The sequence below is a fragment of the Oncorhynchus mykiss genome, chromosome 3 (genome assembly GCF_057628025.1).
Source record: "Oncorhynchus mykiss isolate SJ-2025 chromosome 3, ASM5762802v1, whole genome shotgun sequence".
NCBI lineage: Eukaryota > Metazoa > Chordata > Actinopteri > Salmoniformes > Salmonidae > Oncorhynchus > Oncorhynchus mykiss.
The window spans coordinates 95,945,619-95,962,859 of NC_143024.1; the positions used below are offsets into that span (position 1 = coordinate 95,945,619).

A 17,241-nucleotide genomic window follows, 5' to 3' on the forward strand; every position below is an offset into this window, starting at 1 on the left:
TGTTATAGATCTGGGACCAGGCTAGGAGAGTATGGTTCTGTTAGAGATCTGGGACCAGGCTAGGATGGTATGGTTCTGTTACAGATGTTTTAGATCATGGACCAGGCTAAGATAGTATGGTTCTGTTAGAGATGTTTTAGATCTGGGACCAGGCTAAGATAGTATGGATCTGTTAGAGATGTTTTAGATCTGGGACCAGGCTAAGATAGTATGGTTCTGTTAGAGATGTTTTAGATCTGGGACCAGGCTAGGATAGTCTGGTTGTGTTATAGATCTGGGACCAGGCTAAGATAGTATGGTTATGTTAGAGATGTTTTAGATCTGGGACCAGGCTAGGATAGTATGGTTGTGTTATAGGTCTGGGACCAGGCTAAGATAGTATGGTTCTGTTAGAGATGTTTTAGATCTGGGACCAGGCTAGGAGAGTATGGTTGTGTTATAGATCTGGGACCAGGCTAGGATAGTCTGGTTGTGTTATAGGTCTGGGACCAGGCTAAGATAGTATGGTTCCGTTATAGATCTGGGACAAGGCTAGGATAGTATGGTTCTGTTAGAGATCTGGGACCAGGCTAGGATAGTATAGTTCTGTTGTAGATCTGGGACCAGGCTAGGATAGTATGGTTCCGTTATAAATCTGGGACCAGGCTAGGATAGTATGGTTCCGTTATAAATCTGGGACCAGGCTAAGATAGTATGGTTCCGTTATAAATCTGGGACCAGGCTAGGATAGTATGGTTCTGTTATAGATCTGGGACCAGGCTAGGATTGTATGGTTCTGTTATAGATCTGGTACCAGAATAGGATAGTATGGTTCTGTTTTAGATCTGGGACCAGGCTAGGATAGTCTGGTTGTGTTATAGATCTGGGACCAGGCTGGGATAGTATGGTTCTGTTATAGGTCTGGGACCAGGCTAAGATAGTATGGTTTTGTTAGAGATGTTTTAGATCTGGGACCAGGCTAGGATAGTATGGTTGTGTTATAGATCTGGGACCAGGCTAGGATAATATGGTTCTGTTCTAGGCCTGGGACCATGCTAGGATAGTATGGTTATGTTAGTGAAGTTATAGATCTGGGACCAGGCTAGGATAGTATTGTTCTGTTAGTGATGTTATAGATCTGGGACCAGGCTAGGATAGTATTGTTCTGTTAGTGATGTTATAGATCTGGGACCAGGCTAAGATAGTATTGTTCTGTTAGTGATGTTATAGATCTGGGACCAGGCTAGGAGAGTATGGTTCTGTTAGAGATCTGGGACCAGGCTAGGATAGTATGTTTCTGTTACAGATGTTATAGATCTGGGACCAGGCTAGGAGAGTATGGTTCTGTTAGAGATCTGGGACCAGGCTAGGATGGTATGGTTCTGTTACAGATGTTTTAGATCATGGACCAGGCTAAGATAGTATGGTTCTGTTAGAGATGTTTTAGATCTGGGACCAGGCTAAGATAGTATGGATCTGTTAGAGATGTTTTAGATCTGGGACCAGGCTAAGATAGTATGGTTCTGTTAGAGATGTTTTAGATCTGGGACCAGGCTAGGATAGTCTGGTTGTGTTATAGATCTGGGACCAGGCTAAGATAGTATGGTTATGTTAGAGATGTTTTAGATCTGGGACCAGGCTAGGATAGTATGGTTGTGTTATAGGTCTGGGACCAGGCTAAGATAGTATGGTTCTGTTAGAGATGTTTTAGATCTGGGACCAGGCTAGGAGAGTATGGTTGTGTTATAGATCTGGGACCAGGCTAGGATAGTCTGGTTGTGTTATAGGTCTGGGACCAGGCTAAGATAGTATGGTTCCGTTATAGATCTGGGACAAGGCTAGGATAGTATGGTTCTGTTAGAGATCTGGGACCAGGCTAGGATAGTATAGTTCTGTTGTAGATCTGGGACCAGGCTAGGATAGTATGGTTCCGTTATAAATCTGGGACCAGGCTAGGATAGTATGGTTCCGTTATAAATCTGGGACCAGGCTAAGATAGTATGGTTCCGTTATAAATCTGGGACCAGGCTAGGATAGTATGGTTCTGTTATAGATCTGGGACCAGGCTAGGATTGTATGGTTCTGTTATAGATCTGGTACCAGGCTAGGATAGTATGGTTCTGTTTTAGATCTGGGACCAGGCTAGGATAGTCTGGTTGTGTTATAGATCTGGGACCAGGCTGGGATAGTATGGTTCTGTTATAGGTCTGGGACCAGGCTAAGATAGTATGGTTTTGTTAGAGATGTTTTAGATCTGGGACCAGGCTAGGATAGTATGGTTGTGTTATAGATCTGGGACCAGGCTAGGATAGTATGGTTCTGTTATAGATCTGGGACCAGGCTAGGATAGTATGGTTCTGTTAGTGATGTAGATCTGGGACCAGGCTAGGATAGTATGGTTCTGTTAGTGATGTTATAGATCTGGGACCAGGCTAGGATAGTATGGTTGTGTTATAGGTCTGTGACCAGGCTAAGATAGTATGGTTCTGTTAGAGAAGTTTTAGATCTGGGACAAGGCTAGGATAGTCTGGTTGTGTTATAGATCTGGGACTGGCTAGGATAGTCTGGTTGTGTTATAGGTCTGGGACCAGGCTAAGATAGTATGGTTTCGTTATAGATCTGGGACCAGGCTAGGATAGTATGGTTCTGTTAGAGATGTTTTAGATCATGGACCAGGCTAGGATAGTCTGGTTGTGTTATAGATCTGGGACTAGGTTAAGATAGTATGGTTCTGTTAGAGATCTGGGACCAGGCTAGGATAGTATGGTTCCGTTATAAATCTGGGACCAGGCTAGGATAGTATGGTTGTGTTATAGGTCTGGGACCAGGCTAAGATAGTATGGTTCCGTTATAGATCTGGGACAAGGCTAGGATAGTATGGTTCTGTTAGAGATGTTTTAGATCATGGACCAGGCTAGGATAGTATGGTTCTGTTATAGGTATGGGACCAGGCTAGGATAGTATGGTTCTGTTATAGATCATGGACCAGGCTAGGATAGTATGGTTCTGTTATAGATCTGGGACCAGGCTAGGATAGTATGGTTCTGTTATAGATCTGGGACCAGGCTAGGATAGTATGGTTCTATTATAGATCTGGGACAAGGCTAAGATAGTATGGTTCTGTTATAGATCTGGGACCAGGCTAGGATAGTATGGTTCCGTTATAAATCTGGGACCAGGCTAGGATAGTGTGGTTCCGTTATAAATCTGGGACCAGGCTAAGATAGTATGGTTCCGTTATAAATCTGGGACCAGGCTAGGATAGTATGGTTCTGCAATAGATCTGGGACCAGGCTAGGATTGTATGGTTCTGTTATAGATCTGGGACCAGGCTAGGACAGTTTGTTTCTTTTATAGATCTGGGACCAGGCTAAGATAGTCTGGTTGTGTTATAGGTCTGTGACCAGGCTAAGATAGTATGGTTCCGTTATAGATCTGGGACCAGGCTAGGATAGTATGGTTCTGTTAGAGATGTTTTAGATCATGGACCAGGCTAGGATAGTATGGTTCTGTTTTAGGTATGGGACCAGGCTAGGATAGTATCGTTCTGTTATAGATCATGGACCAGGCTAGGATAGTATTGTTGTATTATAGATCTGAGACCAGGCTAGGATAGTATGGTTCTGTTATAGATCTGGGACCAGGCTAGGATAGTATGGTTCTGTTAGTGATGTAGATCTGGGACCAGGCTAGGATAGTATGGTTCTGTTAGTGATGTTTTAGATCTGGGACCAGGCTAGGATAGTATGGTTGTGTTATAGATCTGGGACCAGGCTAGGATAGTATGGTTCTGTTATAGATCTGGGACCAGGCTAGGATAGTATGGTTCTGTTAGTGATGTAGATCTGGGACCAGGCTAGGATAGTATGGTTCTGTTAGTGATGTTATAGATCTGGGACCAGGCTAGGATAGTATGGTTGTGTTATAGGTCTGTGACCAGGCTAAGATAGTATGGTTCTGTTAGAGAAGTTTTAGATCTGGGACAAGGCTAGGATAGTCTGGTTGTGTTATAGATCTGGGACTGGCTAGGATAGTCTGGTTGTGTTATAGGTCTGGGACCAGGCTAAGATAGTATGGTTTCGTTATAGATCTGGGACCAGGCTAGGATAGTATGGTTCTGTTAGAGATGTTTTAGATCATGGACCAGGCTAGGATAGTCTGGTTGTGTTATAGATCTGGGACTAGGTTAAGATAGTATGGTTCTGTTAGAGATCTGGGACCAGGCTAGGATAGTATGGTTCCGTTATAAATCTGGGACCAGGCTAGGATAGTATGGTTGTGTTATAGGTCTGGGACCAGGCTAAGATAGTATGGTTCCGTTATAGATCTGGGACAAGGCTAGGATAGTATGGTTCTGTTAGAGATGTTTTAGATCATGGACCAGGCTAGGATAGTATGGTTCTGTTATAGGTATGGGACCAGGCTAGGATAGTATGGTTCTGTTATAGATCATGGACCAGGCTAGGATAGTATGGTTCTGTTATAGATCTGGGACCAGGCTAGGATAGTATGGTTCTGTTATAGATCTGGGACCAGGCTAGGATAGTATGGTTCTATTATAGATCTGGGACAAGGCTAAGATAGTATGGTTCTGTTATAGATCTGGGACCAGGCTAGGATAGTATGGTTCCGTTATAAATCTGGGACCAGGCTAGGATAGTGTGGTTCCGTTATAAATCTGGGACCAGGCTAAGATAGTATGGTTCCGTTATAAATCTGGGACCAGGCTAGGATAGTATGGTTCTGCAATAGATCTGGGACCAGGCTAGGATTGTATGGTTCTGTTATAGATCTGGGACCAGGCTAGGACAGTTTGTTTCTTTTATAGATCTGGGACCAGGCTAAGATAGTCTGGTTGTGTTATAGGTCTGTGACCAGGCTAAGATAGTATGGTTCCGTTATAGATCTGGGACCAGGCTAGGATAGTATGGTTCTGTTAGAGATGTTTTAGATCATGGACCAGGCTAGGATAGTATGGTTCTGTTTTAGGTATGGGACCAGGCTAGGATAGTATCGTTCTGTTATAGATCATGGACCAGGCTAGGATAGTATTGTTGTATTATAGATCTGAGACCAGGCTAGGATAGTATGGTTCTGTTATAGATCTGGGACGAGGCTAGGATTGTATGGTTCTGTTATAGATCTGGTACCAGGCTAGGATAGTATGGTTCTGTTTTAGATCTGGGACCAGGCTAGGATAGTCTGGTTGTGTTATAGATCTGGGACCAGGCTGGGATAGTATGGTTCTGTTATAGGTCTGGGACCAGGCTAAGATAGTATGGTTTTGTTAGAGATGTTTTAGATCTGGGACCAGGCTAGGATAGTATGGTTCTGTTATAGATCTGGGACCAGGCTAGGATAGTATGGTTCTGTTAGTGATGTAGATCTGGGACCAGGCTAGGATAGTATGGTTCTTGTAGTGATGTTATAGATCTGGGACCAGGCTAGGATAGTATGGTTGTGTTATAGGTCTGTGACCAGGCTAAGATAGTATGGTTCTGTTAGAGAAGTTTTAGATCTGGGACCAGGCTAGGATAGTCTGGTTGTGTTATAGATCTGGGACCAGGCTAGGATAGTCTGGTTGTGTTATAGGTCTGGGACCAGGCTAAGATAGTATGGTTCCGTTATAGATCTGGGACCAGGCTAGGATAGTATGGTTCCGTTATAAATCTGGGACCAGGCTAGGATAGTATGGTTTTGTTATAGGTCTGGGACCAGGCTAAGATAGTATGGTTCTGTTATAGATCTGGGACCAGGCTAGGATAGTATGGTTCTGTTATAGATCTGGGACCAGGCTAGGATAGTATGGTTCTATTATAGATCTGGGACAAGGCTAAGATAGTATGGTTCTGTTATAGATCTGGGACCAGGCTAGGATAGTATGGTTCCGTTATAAATCTGGGACCAGGCTAGGATAGTGTGGTTCCGTTATAAATCTGGGACCAGGCTAAGATAGTATGGTTCCGTTATAAATCTGGGACCAGGCTAGGATAGTATGGTTCTGTTATAGATCTGGGACCAGGCTAAGATAGTATGGTTCCGTTATAGATCTGGGACAAGGCTAGGATAGTATGGTTCTGTTAGAGATGTTTTAGATCATGGACCAGGCTAGGATAGTATGGTTCTGTTATAGGTATGGGACCAGGCTAGGATAGTATCGTTCTGTTATAGATCATGGACCAGGCTAGGATAGTATGGTTCTGTTATAGATCTGGGACCAGGCTAGGATAGTATGGTTCTGTTATAGATCTGGGACCAGGCTAGGATAGTATGGTTCTATTATAGATCTGGGACCAGACTAGGATAGTGTGGTTCCGTTATAAATCTGGGACCAGGCTAGGATAGTATGGTTCTGTTATAGATCTGGGACCAGGCTAGGACAGTTTGTTTCTTTTATAGATCTGGGACCAGGCTAGGATAGTATGGTTCTATTATAGATCTGGGACAAGGCTAAGATAGTATGGTTCTGTTATAGATCTGGGACCAGGCTAGGATAGTATGGTTCCGTTATAAATCTGGGACCAGGCTAGGATAGTGTGGTTCCGTTATAAATCTGGGACCAGGCTAAGATAGTATGGTTCCGTTATAAATCTGGGACCAGGCTAGGATAGTATGGTTCTGTTATAGATCTGGGACCAGGCTAGGATTGTATGGTTCTGTTATAGATCTGGGACCAGGCTAGGACAGTTTGTTTCTTTTATAGATCTGGGACCAGGCTAAGATAGTCTGGTTGTGTTATAGATCTGGGACCAGGCTAGGATAGTATGGTTCTGTTAGAGATGTTTTAGATCATGGACCAGGCTAGGATAGTATGGTTCTGTTTTAGGTATGGGACCAGGCTAGGATAGTATCGTCCTGTTATAGATCATGGAACAGGCTAGGATAGTATTGTTGTGTTATAGATCTGAGACCAGGCTAGGATAGTATGGTTCTGTTATAGATCTGGGACCAGGCTAGGATTGTATGGTTCTGTTATAGATCTGGTACTAGGCTAGGATAGTATGGTTCTGTTTTAGATCTGGGACCAGGCTAGGATAGTTTGGTTGTGTTATAGATCTGGGACCAGGCTGGGATAGTATGGTTCTGTTATAGGTCTGGGACCAGGCTAAGATAGTATGGTTTTGTTAGAGATGTTTTACATCTGGGACCAGGCTAGGATAGTATGGTTGTGTTATAGATCTGGGACCAGGCTAGGATAGTATGGTTCTGTTATAGATCTGGGACCAGGCTAGGATAGTATGGTTCTGTTAGTGATGTAGATCTGGGACCAGGCTAGGATAGTATGGTTCTGTTAGTGATGTTATAGATCTGGGACCAGGCTAGGATAGTATGGTTGTGTTATAGGTCTGTGACCAGGCTAAGATAGTATGGTTCTGTTAGAGAAGTTTTAGATCTGGGACCAGGCTAGGATAGTCTGGTTGTGTTATAGATCTGGGACCAGGCTAGGATAGTCTGGTTGTGTTATAGGTCTGGGACCAGGCTAAGATAGTATGGTTCCGTTATAGATCTGGGACCAGGCTAGGATAGTATGGTTCTGTTAGAGATGTTTTAGATCATGGACCAGGCTAGGATAGTCTGGTTGTGTTATAGATCTGGGACCAGGTTAAGATAGTATGGTTCTGTTAGAGATCTGGGACCAGGCTAGGATAGTATGGTTCCGTTATAAATCTGGGACCAGGCTAGGATAGTATGGTTGTGTTATAGGTCTGGGACCAGGCTAAGATAGTATGGTTCTGTTATAGATCTGGGACCAGGCTAAGATAGTATGGTTCCGTTATAGATCTGGGACAAGGCTAGGATAGTATGGTTCTGTTAGAGATGTTTTAGATCATGGACCAGGCTAGGATAGTATGGTTCTGTTATAGGTATGGGACCAGGCTAGGATAGTATCGTTCTAAAAAAGATCATGGACCAGGCTAGGATAGTATGGTTCTGTTATAGATCTGGGACCAGGCTAGGATAGTATGGTTCTGTTATAGATCTGGGACCAGGCTAGGATAGTATTGTTCTATTATAGATCTGGGACCAGGCTAGGATAGTGTGGTTCCGTTATAAATCTGGGACTAGGCTAGGATAGTATGGTTCTGTTATAGATCTGGGACCAGGCTAGGACAGTTTGTTTCTTTTATAGATCTGGGACCAGGCTAAGATAGTCTGGTTGTGTTATATGTCTGGGACCAGGCTAGGATAGTATGGTTCTGTTATAGATCTGGGACCAGGCTAGGATTGTATGGTTCTGTTATAGATCTGGGGCTAGGCTAGGATAATGTGGTTCTGTTGTAGATCTGGGACCAGGCTAGGATTGTATGGTTCTGTTATAAATCTGGGACCAGGCTAGGATAGTATGGTTCTGTTATAGATCTGGGACCAGGCTGGGATTGTGTGGTTCTGTTGTAGATCTGGGACAAGGCTAGGATAGTCTGGTTCTGTTGAATGTCTGGGACCAGGCTAGGATAGTATGGTTCTGTTATAGATCTGGGACCAGGCTAGGATTGTGTGGTTCTGTTGGAGATCTGGGACCAGGCAAGGATTGTATGGTTCTGTTATAAATCTGGGACCAGGCTAGGATAGTATGGTTCTGTTAGTGATGTTATAGGTCTGGGACCAGGCTAGGATAGTATTGTTCTGTTATAGATCTGGGACCAGGCTAGGATAGTATGGTTCTGTTAGTGATGTAGATCTGGGACCAGGCTAGGATAGTATGGTTCTGTTATAGATCTGGGACCAGGCTAGGAATGTGTGGTTCTGTTATAAATCTGGTACCAGGCTAGGATAGTATGGTTCTGTTAGTGATGTTATAGGTCTGGGACCAGGCTAAGATAGTATGGTTCTGTTGTAGATCTGGGACCAGGCTAGGATAATATGGTTCTGTTCTAGGCCTGGGACCATGCTAGGATAGTATGGTTATGTTAGAGATGTTTTAGATCTGGGACCAGGCTAGGATAGTATGGTTCCGTTATAAATCTGGGACCAGGCTAGGATAGTATGGTTCCGTTATAAATCTGGGACCAGGCTAAGATAGTATGGTTCCGTTATAAATCTGGGACCAGGCTAGGATAGTGTGGTTTTGTTATAGATCTGGGACCAGGCTAGGATTGTATGGTTATGTTATAGATCTGGGACCAGGCTAGGATAGTATGGTTCTGTTATAGATCTGGGACCAGGCTAGGATTGTATGGTTGTGTTATAGGTCTGGGACCAGGCTAAAATAGTATGGTTCCGTTATAGATCTGGGACCAGGCTAGGATAGTATGGTTCTGTTAGAGATGTTTTAGATCATGGACCAGGCTAGGATACTATGGTTCTGTTATAGGTATGGGACCAGGCTAGGATAGTATCGTTCTGTTATAGATCATGGACCAGGCTAGGATACTATGGTTCTGTTATAGATCTGGGACCAGGCTAGGATAGTATGGTTCTGTTATAGATCTGGGACCAGGCTAGGATAGTATGGTTCTATTATAGATCTGGGACAAGGCTAAGATAGTATGGTTCTGTTATAGATCTGGGAACAGGCTAGGATAGTATGGTTCCGTTATAAATCTGGGACCAGGCTAGGATAGTGTGGTTCCGTTATAAATCTGGGACCAGGCTAAGATAGTATGGTTCCGTTATAAATCTGGGACCAGGCTAGGATAGTATGGTTCTGTTATAGATCTGGGACCAGGCTAGGATTGTATGGTTCTGTTATAGATCTGGGACCAGGCTAGGATAGTATGGTTCTGTTAGAGATGTTTTAGATATGGGACCAGGCTAGGACAGTTTGTTTCTTTTATAGATCTGGGACCAGGCTAAGATAGTATGGTTCTGTTAGAGATGTTTTAGATCATGGACCAGGCTAGGATAGTATGGTTCTGTTTTAGGTATGGGACCAGGCTAGGATAGTATCGTTCTGTTATAGATCATGGACCAGGCTAGGATAGTATTGTTGTGTTATAGATCTGAGACCAGGCTAGGATAGTATGGTTCCGTTATAAATCTGGGACCAGGCTAGGATAGTATGGTTCCGTTATAAATCTGGGACCAGGCTAGGATAGTCTGGTTGTGTTATAGATCTGGGACCAGGCTGGGATAGTATTGTTCTGTTATAGGTCTGGGACCAGGCTAAGATAGTATGGTTTTGTTAGAGATGTTTTAGATCTGGGACCAGGCTAGGATAGTATGGTTGTGTTATAGATCTGGGACCAGGCTAGAATAGTATGGTTCTGTTATAGATCTGGGACCAGGCTAGGATAGTATGGTTCTGTTTTAGATCTGGGACCAGGCTAGGATTGTATGGTTCTGTTATAGATCTGGGACCAGGTTAAGATAGTATGGTTCTGTTATAGATCTGGGACCAGGCTAGGATAGTATGGTTGTGTTATAGATCTGGGACCAGGCTAGGATAGTATGGTTCTCTAATAGATCTGGGACCAGGCTAGGATAGAATGGTTCTGTTAGTGATGTAGATCTGGGACCAGGCTAGGATAGTATGGTTCTGTTAGTGATGTTATAGATCTGGGACCAGGCTAGGATAGTATGGTTCTGTTAGAGATGTTTTAGATCTGGGACCAGGCTAGGATAGTCTGGTTGTGTTATAGATCTGGGGCCAGGCTAGGATAGTATGGTTCTGTTGTAGATCTGGGACCAGGCTAGGATAGTATGGTTCTGTTATAGATATGGGACCAGGCTAGGATAGTATGGTTCTGTTATAGGTATGGGACCAGGCTAGGATAGTATGATTCTTTTATAGATCTGGGACCAGGCTAGGATAGTATGGTTCTGTTATAGATCTGGGACCAGGCTAGGATTGTATGGTTCTGTTATAGATCTGGGACCAGGCTAGGATAGTATGGTTCTGTTAGAGATGTTTTAGATATGGGACCAGGCTAGGACAGTTTGTTTCTTTTATAGATCTGGGACCAGGCTAAGATAGTATGGTTCTGTTAGAGATGTTTTAGATCATGGACCAGGCTAGGATAGTATGGTTCTGTTTTAGGTATGGGACCAGGCTAGGATAGTATCGTTCTGTTATAGATCATGGACCAGGCTAGGATAGTATTGTTGTGTTATAGATCTGAGACCAGGCTAGGATAGTATGGTTCCGTTATAAATCTGGGACCAGGCTAGGATAGTATGGTTCCGTTATAAATCTGGGACCAGGCTAGGATAGTCTGGTTGTGTTATAGATCTGGGACCAGGCTGGGATAGTATTGTTCTGTTATAGGTCTGGGACCAGGCTAAGATAGTATGGTTTTGTTAGAGATGTTTTAGATCTGGGACCAGGCTAGGATAGTATGGTTGTGTTATAGATCTGGGACCAGGCTAGAATAGTATGGTTCTGTTATAGATCTGGGACCAGGCTAGGATAGTATGGTTCTGTTTTAGATCTGGGACCAGGCTAGGATTGTATGGTTCTGTTATAGATCTGGGACCAGGTTAAGATAGTATGGTTCTGTTATAGATCTGGGACCAGGCTAGGATAGTATGGTTGTGTTATAGATCTGGGACCAGGCTAGGATAGTATGGTTCTCTAATAGATCTGGGACCAGGCTAGGATAGAATGGTTCTGTTAGTGATGTAGATCTGGGACCAGGCTAGGATAGTATGGTTCTGTTAGTGATGTTATAGATCTGGGACCAGGCTAGGATAGTATGGTTCTGTTAGAGATGTTTTAGATCTGGGACCAGGCTAGGATAGTCTGGTTGTGTTATAGATCTGGGGCCAGGCTAGGATAGTATGGTTCTGTTGTAGATCTGGGACCAGGCTAGGATAGTATGGTTCTGTTATAGATATGGGACCAGGCTAGGATAGTATGGTTCTGTTATAGGTATGGGACCAGGCTAGGATAGTATGATTCTTTTATAGATCTGGGACCAGGCTAGGATAGTATGGTTCTGTTATAGATCTGGGACCAGGCTAGGATAGTATCGTTCTGTTATAGATCATGGACCAGGCTAGGATAGTATGGTTCTTTTATAGATCTGGGACCAGGCTAGGATAGTATGGTTCTGTTATAGATCTGGGACCAGGCTAGGATAGTATGGTTCTGTTATAGATCTGGGACCAGGCTAGGATAGTATGGTTCTGTTAAAGATCTGGGACCAGGGTAGGATTGTATGGTTATGTTATAAATCTGGGACCAGGCTAGGATAGTATGGTTCCGTTATAGATCTGGGACCAGGCTAGGATTGTATGGTTCTGTTATAGATTTGGGACCAGGCTAGGATAGTATGGTTCTGTTATAGATCTGGGACCAGACTAGGATTGTATGGTTCTGTTATAGATCTGGGACCAGGCTAGGATAGTATGGTTCTGTTATAGATCTGGGACCAGGCTAGGATAGTATGGTTCCGTTATAGGTCTGGGACCAGGCTAGGATAATATGGTTCTGTTCTAGGCCTGGGAACATGCTTGGATAGTATGGTTCTGTTATAGATCTGGGACCAGGCTAGGATAGTATGGTTCTGTTAGTGATGTTATAGATCTGGGAACAGGCTAGGATAGTATTGTTCTGTTTTAGATCATGGACCAGGCTAGGATAGTATGGTTGTGTTATAGGTCTGGGACCAGGCTAAGATAGTATGGTTCTATTAGAGATGTTTTAGATCTGGGACCAGGCTAGGATAGTCTGGTTGTGTTATAGATCTGGGGCTAGGCTAGGATTGTATGGTTCTGTTATAAATCTGGGACCAGGCTAGGATTGTATGGTTCTGTTATAGATCTGGCACCAGGCTAGGATTGTATGGTTCTGTTATAGATCTGGGACCAGGCTAGGATAGTATGGTTCTTTTATAGATCTGGGACCAGGCTAGAATTGTATGGTTCTGTTATAAATCTGGGACCAGGCTAGGATAGTATGATTCTGTTATAGGTCTGGGACCAGGCCAGGATAGTATGGTTCTGTTATTGATCTGGGACCAGGCTAGTATAGAATGGCTCTGTTATAGATCTGGGACCAGGCTATGATTGTATGGTTCTGTTGTAGATCTGGGACCAGGCTAGGATTGTATGGTTCTGTTAGTGACGTTATTGGTCTGGGACCAGGCTAAGATAGTATGGTTCCGTTAGAGATGTTTTAGATCTGGGACCAGGCTAGGATTGTGTGGTTCTGTTGTAGATCTGGGACCAGGCAAGGATAGTATGGTTCTGTTAGTGATGTTATAGGTCTGGGACCAGGCTAAGATAGTATGGTTCCGTTAGAGATGTTTTAGATCTGGGACCAGGCTAGGATAGTCTGGTTGTGTTGTAGATCTGGGACCAGGCTAGGATAGTATGGTTCTGTTGTAGATCTGGGACCAGGCTAGGATAGTATGGTTCTGTTATAGATATGGGACCAGGCTAGGATAGTATGGTTCTGTTATAGGTATGGGACCAGGCTAGGATAGTATCCTTCTGTTATAGATCATGGACCAGGCTAGGATAGTATGATTCTTTTATTGATCTGGGACCAGGCTAGGATAGTATGGTTCTGTTATAGATCTGGGACCAGGCTAGGATAGTATGGTTCTGTTATAGATCTGGGACCAGGCTAGGATAGTATGGTTCTGTTAAAGATCTGGGACCAGGGTAGGATTGTATGGTTCTGTTATAAATCTGGGACCAGGCTAGGATAGTATGGTTCCGTTATAGATCTGGGACCAGGCTAGGATTGTATGGTTCTGTTATAGATCTGGGACCAGGCTAGGATAGTATGGTTCTGTTATAGATCTGGGACCAGGCTAGGATTGTATGGTTCTGTTATAGATCTGGGACCAGGCTAGGATAGTATGGTTCTGTTAGAGATGTTTTAGATCTGGGACCAGGCTAGGACAGTTTGTTTCTTTTATAGATCTGGGACCAGGCTAAGATAGTGTGGTTGTGTTATAGGTCTGGGACCAGGCTAAGATAGTATGGTTCCGTTATAGATCTGGGACCAGGCTAGGATAGTATGGTTCTGTTAGAGATGTTTTAGATCATGGACCAGGCTAGGATAGTATGGTTCTGTTTTAGGTATGGGACCAGGCTAGGATAGTATCGTTCTGTTATAGATCATGGACCAGGCTAGGATAGTATTGTTGTGTTATAGATATGGGACCAGGTTAGGATAGTATGGTTCCGTTATACATCTGGGACCAGGCTAGGATAGTATGGTTCCGTTATAAATCTGGGAGCAGGCTAAGATAGTATGGTTCCGTTATAAATCTGGGACCAGGCTAGGATAGTATGGTTCTGTTATAGATCTGGGACCAGGCTAGGATTGTATGGTTCTGTTATAGATCTGGGACCAGGCTAGGATAGTATGGTTCTGTTTTAGATCTGGGACCAGGCTAGGATAGTATGGTTCTGTTATAGGTCTGGGACCAGGCTAAGATAGTATGGTTTTGTTAGAGATGTTTTAGATCTGGGACCAGGCTAGGATAGTATGGTTCTGTTATAGATCTGGGACCAGACTAAGATAGTATGGTTCTGTTATAGATCTGGGACCAGGCTAGGATAGTATGGTTATGTTATAGATCTGGGACCAGGCTAGGATATTATGGTTCTCTAATAGATCTGGGACCAGGCTAGGATAGAATGGTTCTGTTAGTGATGTAGATCTGGGACCAGGCTTGGATAGTATGGTTCTGTTAGTGATGTTATAGATCTGGGACCAGGCTAGGATAGTCTGGTTGTGTTATAGATATTGGACCAGGCTAGGATATTATGGTTCTGTTGTAGGTCTGGGACCAGGCTAGGATAGTATGGTTATGTTATAGATATGGGACCAGGTTAGGATAGTATGGTTCTGTTATAGGTATGGGACCAGGCTAGGATAGTATCGTTCTGTTATAGATCATGGACCAGGCTAGGATAGTATGGTTCTTTTATAGATCTGGGACCAGGCTAGGATAGTATGGTTCTGTTATAGATCTGGGACCAGGCTAGGATAGTATGGTTCTGTTATAGATCTGGGACCAGGCTAGGATAGTATGGTTCTGTTAAAGATCTGGGACCAGGGTAGGATTGTATGGTTCTGTTATAAATCTGGGACCAGGCTAGGATAGTATGGTTCCGTTATAGATCTGGGACCAGGCTAGGATAGTATGGTTCTGTTAAAGATCTGGGACCAGGGTAGGATTGTATGGTTCTGTTATAAATCTGGGACCAGGCTAGGATAGTATGGTTCCGTTATAGATCTGGGACCAGACTAGGATAGAATGGTTCTGTTAGTGATGTAGATCTGGGACCAGGATAGGATAGTATGGTTCTGTTAGTGATGTTATAGATCTGGGACCAGGCTAGGATAGTATGGTTCTGTTAGAGATGTTTTAGATCTGGGACCAGGCTAGGATAGTCTGGTTGTGTTATAGATCTGGGACCAGGCTAAGATAGTATGGTTCTGTTAGAGATGTTTTAGATCTGGGACCAGGCTAGGATAGTCTGGTTCTGTTATAGATATGGGACCAGGCTAGGATAGTATGGTTCTGTTATAGGTATGGGACCAGGCTAGGATAGTATCGTTCTGTTATAGATCATGGACCAGGCTAGGATAGTATGGTTCTTTTATAGATCTGGGACCAGGCTAGGATAGTATGGTTCTGTTTTAGATCTGGGACCAGGCTAGGATAGTATGGTTCTGTTATAGATCTGGGACCAGGCTAGGATAGTATGGTTCTGTTAAAGATCTGGGACCAGGGTAGGATTGTATTGTTCTGTTATAAATCTAGGACCAGGCTAGGATAGTATGGTTCCGTTATAGATCTGGGACCAGGCTAGGATTGTATGGTTCTGTTATAGATTTGGGACCAGGCTAGGATAGTATGGTTCTGTTATAGATCTGGGACCAGGCTAGGATAGTCTGGTTGTGTTATAGATCTGGGACCAGGCTAGGATAGTATTGTTCCGTTATAGGTCTGGGACCAGGCCAGGATAATATGGTTCTGTTCTAGGCCTGGGACCATGCTTGGATAGTATGGTTCTGTTATAGATCTGGGACCAGGCTAGGATAGTATGGTTCTGTTAGTGAGGTTATAGATCATGGACCAGGCTAGGATAGTATGGTTGTGTTATAGATCTGGGACCAGGCTAGGATAGTATGGTTCTGTTGTAGATCTGGGACCAGGCTAGGATAGTATGGTTCTGTTATAGATATGGGACCAGGCTAGGATAGTATGGTTCTGTTATAGGTATGGGACCAGGCTAGGATAGTATCGTTCTGTTATAGATCATGGACCAGGCTAGGATAGTATGGTTCTTTTATAGATCTGGGACCAGGCTAGGATAGTATGGTTCTGTTATAGATCTGGGACCAGGCTAGGATAGTATGGTTCTGTTATAGATCTGGGACCAGGCTAGGATAGTATGGTTCTGTTAAAGATCTGGGACCAGGGTAGGATTGTATGGTTCTGTTATAAATCTAGGACCAGGCTAGGATAGTATGGTTCCGTTATAGATCTGGGACCAGGCTAGGATTGTATGGTTCTGTTATAGATTTGGGACCAGGCTAGGATAGTGTGGTTCTGTTATAGATCTGGGACCAGACTAGGATTGTATGGTTCTGTTATAGATCTGGGACCAGGCTAGGATAGTATGGTTCTGTTAGTGATGTTATAGATCTGGGACCAGGCTAGGATAGTATTGTTCTGTTTTAGATCATGGAACAGGCTAGGATAGTATGGTTGTGTTATAGATCTGGGACCAGGCTAGGATAGTATGGTTCTCTAATAGATCTGGGACCAGGCTAGGATAGAATGGTTCTGTTAGTGATGTAGATCTGGGACCAGGCTTGGATAGTATGGTTCTGTTAGTGATGTCATAGATCTGGGACCAGGCTAGGATAGTATGGTTCTGTTAGAGATGTTTTAGATCTGGGACCAGGCTAGGATAGTCTGGTTGTGTTATAGATCTGGGACCAGGCTAAGATAGTATGGTTCTGTTAGAGATGTTTTAGATCTGGGACCAGGCTAGGATAGTCTGGTTGTGTTATAGATCTGGGACCAGGCTAGGATAGTATGGTTCTGTTGTAGATCTGGGACCAGGCTAGGATAGTATGGTTCTGTTATAGATATGGGACCAGGTTAGGATAGTATGGTTCTGTTATAGGTATGGGACCAGGCTAGGATAGTATCGTTCTGTTATAGATCATGGACCAGGCTAGGATAGTATGGTTCTTTTATAGATCTGGGACCAGGCTAGGATAGTATGGTTCTGTTATAGATCTGGGACCAGGCTAGGATAGTATGGTTCTGTTATAGATCTGGGACCAGGCTAGGATAGTATGGTTCTGTTAAAGATCTGGGACCAGGGTAGGATTGTATGGTT

At 43.7% G+C, this 17,241-nt stretch overlaps 1 protein-coding gene across 2 annotated transcripts in view; it reads right to left on the reverse strand.

Annotated features, from left to right (window-relative positions):
* Positions 1–17,241, reverse strand: part of LOC118964336 (uncharacterized) — a 150,696-nt gene that overhangs the window by 16,195 nt on the left and 117,260 nt on the right. The window lies entirely within an intron of this gene.